The 5,229-nt window shown below is 43.4% G+C and overlaps 1 pseudogene; it reads right to left on the bottom strand.

Annotated features, from left to right (window-relative positions):
• Positions 1-868: 868 nt before the first annotated feature.
• LOC126068634 (melanoma-associated antigen 10-like) lies at positions 869-2,366 on the bottom strand (annotated as a pseudogene).
• Positions 2,367-5,229: the final 2,863 nt, after the last annotated feature.

A 5,229-nucleotide genomic window follows, 5' to 3' on the forward strand; every position in this document is an offset into this window, starting at 1 on the left:
CTGACAACGGCAATGGGTTTATATATCTGATAAGGGTCTAATATCCATACGTGTGTGTGTGTATATATATATATATATATGACTTTGAAAGTTCACCAAAGAGGCTACTCAGATGACCAACAAGCACATGAAAATATGCTCAACATCATTAGCCATTATCCCTATTACAATGGCAATGATCAAGGAAAAAACAGAAAACAAAAGGTGTTAGCAAGGTTGTGGAGAAACTGGTACTCTCATTCATTGTTGATGGTAATGTAAAATGGTACAGCCACTGTGAAAACAGTTTGGTGGTTCCTCAAAAAGTTGAACATAGAACTTCCATATAATCCAGTAATCCCATTCCTAGGTATATACTCACAAGAAGTGAATGCAAGAATACAAACAGAAACCTGTCCACCAATGTTCATTGCAGCACTGGTCACAGTAGTCAAAAGGTGGAAACAACCGAAATGTCCATCAACAGATAAATGGATAAACACAATGCAGTATATATACACAATGAAATACTACTCGGCTGTAAAGAAAAATGAAGTTCTGATGCATGCCACAGCATGAAAGAAACTTGAAAAGATTATGCTGAGCAAAATAAGTCAGTTGCAAAGGACAAATACTGTATGATCTCAACTTATGTGAAAAGCAGACACATAGAAACCAAAGATTATTAGTGGTTACCAGGCATGGGAGGGAAACAGGGAAAGATTTTGCTTAGGGGGCATTGAGTTTATGTTAATGGAGATGGGAACGATTTGGAAAAGGACAGTGAGAATGGTTGCACAACCTAAAAGATACAATTAATGTTGATGAATTGTACACGTAAAAAATTGATGATTTGGTGTATGTTTTGTTATGTACATTTTTACCATAATACAAAAAATAAAAAGGAGAACAACATTTGGAAAATACCAAAAAGAAGATAAATCTCTGTATCACCCACCAAGAACAGGAAGATGGGAAGACACGGGTGTTATATACTGTGTTCCTCCAGCCCCACTACTCGGAACACTGACTGCCCCCTTTGAAACAGAGTGATGAATTTGCCTCAGTCTTCACTTGGGGCAGAGAAGGCTGCTGGACAACACTGTGCAATGCACACAGCAGTAGTTCTATCTGTGGGGTCAATTCTGGCTTGAGCTCTCTCTTCCTCATCTTTCAAAGCTTACTCATAGCAGGGTGAGAAGGAACTGAGCTCAGTCCCATTGACCTCAGCCAAAAACTCTAGAACTTTCATCTTGCTGGTTTCTGCATGGGCTCTTGGACCCCACAGGAATTCATAGTGGGCAGGATCACTATTGGGCACCTGTTGGTACTCCAGGTAATTCTCCTGTACCCAATCTCTGGCAGTGAGCTGGCTGGGCTCCTCATAGATATAGTGCTCCCTCCCAGCATACACTTCCATCATATTAAGGAATTTCTACATCTCCTCCTCAGAAGTAGAGTTGCCCTCCAGGAAGATCATACCCAGAATAAGTATCAGGAGGCCATTTTTGGGCATGCTCTGGTCATCACTCAGCATCCCAACATAGGTGAGGTCCAGTGAGTTGACAAGGGCATAGGAGTGGATGGTAGGATCCACCTCTTTTACATCAATGCCAAAAACCATCGCCATGCACTTACAAGCCCTCTGGAAGATCACAGAGAATTGACTCTTATACGTTTTGATCACAATATTCAGCATTTCTGCCTTTGTGATAGGCTGTCTCATTTGATACTTACGGAGCAGGAGCTGTACTAAATCCATTATCTTCTCTTCCAGCAGATTGCAGGGCAAGGACTCGGTGCCTACTGAGGCCTGAGCAGTGCTTGGACATTCCTCCTCTTGTGGGTTGCTAGAGTCCTCATCTGAGATGCTCAGTGAAGTGGAGACAGAGAAGGATCTCTCAGGACTCTGATGAGTGCTCGGTGCCACAGCAGCAGGAACCTCTACCCCATCCTGGGTGCCCAGGTTCTGAGGAGAAGAGGAGTAGGTTGAGAGGTAGGAGAAGTGGGAGGACGAAGATCAAGGGCAGGAGGAGGAAGAGGAGGGGGAGGAAACAGAGGAGGGGAGTAAGTACAAGGTGAATGAGGAAGAGCCGGGGAAGGAAGATGAAGAGGAGGAGGAAGAGGAGGATAAGGACGACAGCAAGGAGATGTTGAAGGGGGAAGGAGAAGATGAGGACTCCTCCTCCTCCTCAGCTGCTGGAACCTGTGCATCCACCAGGTCCTGTACCTCAATTTGGGCCTGGATGTCTTCCCCAGGTGCGCAGCACTGATACTTTGGAGCATGAGGCATGATGACTCCTGTGAGGGCAGAATGCAGGAGTGTGGGCAGAAGGGTGGGCAATGGGGGCCCACAGACCTGGTGAAGAGAGGGAGAGTGTGAGCAGCCTCAGCCGAGAAACTCAACTTTGCCAGCTATTATGGATTATGTCTCTCTGAAATATGTGTCTGAAACCTAACTCCTATACCTGTGTAAAGGAGTCCCTGGGTAGCACAAATAGTTAAGCACTTGACTACCAGCTGAAAGGTCGACAGTTCAAACGCACCCAGAGGCACCCCGGAAGACAGTCCTGAGGATGTGCTTCTGAAAGGTCACAACCTCGAAAACCCTATGGAATGGTTCTACTCTGCATAGGTGCGGGTCACTATTAGTCAGAATCAACTCAAAGGCAACTAACGTCATCTGTGGATGTACCCTTTGGGGATAGAGCTTTCTTTGTTATGTTAATGTTATGTTATTTTAATCAGCATAGACTGTGTCTTAAATCTAATCACTTCTGAGTGATAAAAAGAGTAGCACAGACACAGAGACAAGCAAGCACAAACTGGGGGGAAGACAGGTGTCACATGACAATTACCAAGGAACCAAGTAATGCCGAGTCTGTAGAAGCAAAGACAAAGATCTTCACCCAGAGTCCACAAAGAGAGAACTAGCCTTCCCCTAGAGCTGGTTCCCTGAACTTAGGCTTTGAGCCCCCTGAACAGTGAGAAAATAAATTTTTCTACTTAAAAGCCCTCACGTGTCTGTCAGTTTGTCGTACTGCAGGGGCTTGCATGTTGCTGTGATGCTGGAAGCTATGCCACCAGTATTCAGATACCAGCAGGGTCACTCATGGAGGACAGGTTTCAGTCGAGCTTCCAGACTAAGACAGACTAGGAAGAAGGACCCGGCAGTCTACTTCTGAAAAGCGTTAGCCAGTGAAAACCTTATGAATAGCAGCGGAACAATGTCTGATATAGTGCTGGAAGATGAGCGCCCCAGGTTGGAAGGCACTCAAAAGATGACTGGGGAAAAACTGCCTCCTCAAAGTGGAGTAGACCTTAATGACGTGGATGGAGTAAAGCTTTCGGGACCTTCATTCACTCATGTGACACGACTCAAAATGAGAAGAAACAGGTGCAAACATCCATTAATAATCAGAACCTGGAATGTATGCAGTATGAATCTAGGAAAATTGGAAATCATCAAAAATGAAATGGAATGCATAAACATAGATATCCTAGGCATGAATGAGCTGAAATGGACTGGTATTGGCCATTTTGAATTGGACAATCATATAGTCTACTATGCTGGGAATGACAAGTCGAAGAGGAATGGTGTTGCATTCACCATCAAAAAGAACGTTTCAAGATCTATCCTGAAGTACAACGCTGTCCGTGATAGGAAAATATCCATACTCCTACAAGGAAGACCAGTAAATACGCCTATTATTCAAATTTATGCACCAACCACTAGGGCCAAAGATGAAGAAATAGAAGATTTTTATCAGTTGCTGCAGTCTGAAATTGATTGAACATGCAATCAACATGCATTGATAATTACTGGTGATTGAAATGCAAAAGTTGGAAACAAAGAAGAAGGACCAGTAGTTGGAAAATATGGCCTTGGTGATAGAAACAATGCCGGAGATCGAATGATAGAATTTTGCAAGACCAACGACTTCTTCATTGCAAATACCTCTTTTCACCAACATAAACGGCGACTATACACATGGACCTCGCCAGATGGAACACACAGAAATCAAATTGACTACATCTGTGGAAAGAGACGATGGAAAAGCTCAATATCATCAGTCAGAACAAGGCCAAGGGCCAACTGTGGAACAGACCATCAGTTGCTCATATGCAAGTTCAAACTGAAACTGAAGTAAATCAGAGCAAGTTCACAAGAGCCAAAATATGACCTTGAGTACATCTCACCTGAATTTAGAGACCATCTGAAGAATAGATTTGACGCATTGAACGCTTGTGACCAAAGACCAGACGAGCTGTGGAATGACATCAAGGACATCATACACGAAGAAAGCAAGAGGTCATTGAAAAGACAGGAAATAAAGAAAAGACCAATATGGATGTCAGATGAGACTCCAAAACTTGCTCTCCAACGTCCAGCAGCTAAAGCAGAAGGAAGAATTGATGAAGCAAAAGAACTGAACAGATTTCAAAGGGCCTCTTGAGAAGACAAAGTATTATAGCGACATGTGCAAAGAGCTGGAGATGGAAAACCAAAAAGGAAGAACAAGCTCGGCGTCTCTCAAGCTGAAAGAACTGAAGAAAAAATTCAAGCCTCGAGCTGCAATAGTGAAGGATTCCATGGGGAAAATATTAAACGACGCAGGAAGCATTAAGAGAAGATGGAAGGAATACACAGAGTCATTGTACCAAAAAGAATTAGTCGACGTTCAACCATTTCAAGAAGTGGCATATGATCAGGAACCGATGGCACCGAAGGAAGAAGTCCAAGCTGCTCTGAAGGCATTGGCAAAAAACAAGGCTCCAGGAATTGATGGAATATCAATTGAGATGTTTCAACAAACAGACACAGCGTTGGAGGTGCTCACTCGTCTATGCCAAGAAATATGAAGACAGCTTCCTGGCCAACTGACTGGAAGAGATCCATATTTATGCCTATTCCCAAGAAACGTGATCCAACCAAATGCAGAAATTATAGAACAATATCATTAATATCACACGCAAGCAAAATTTTGCTGAAGATCATTCAAAAACAGCTGCAGCAGTATATCAAGAGGGAACTGCCAGAAATTCAGGCTGGTTTCAGAAGAGGACATTGAACCAGGGATATCACTTCTGATGTCAGATGGATCCTGGCTGAAAGCAGAGAATACCAGAAGGATGTTTACCTGTGTTTTATTGACTATGCAAAGGCATTCGACTGTGTGGGTCATAATAAATTATGGATAACACTGCGAAGAATGGGAATTCCAGAACACTTCATTGTGCTCGGGAGGA

This window comes from Elephas maximus, chromosome X, assembly GCF_024166365.1.
Source record: "Elephas maximus indicus isolate mEleMax1 chromosome X, mEleMax1 primary haplotype, whole genome shotgun sequence".
Classification (NCBI taxonomy): domain Eukaryota; kingdom Metazoa; phylum Chordata; class Mammalia; order Proboscidea; family Elephantidae; genus Elephas; species Elephas maximus.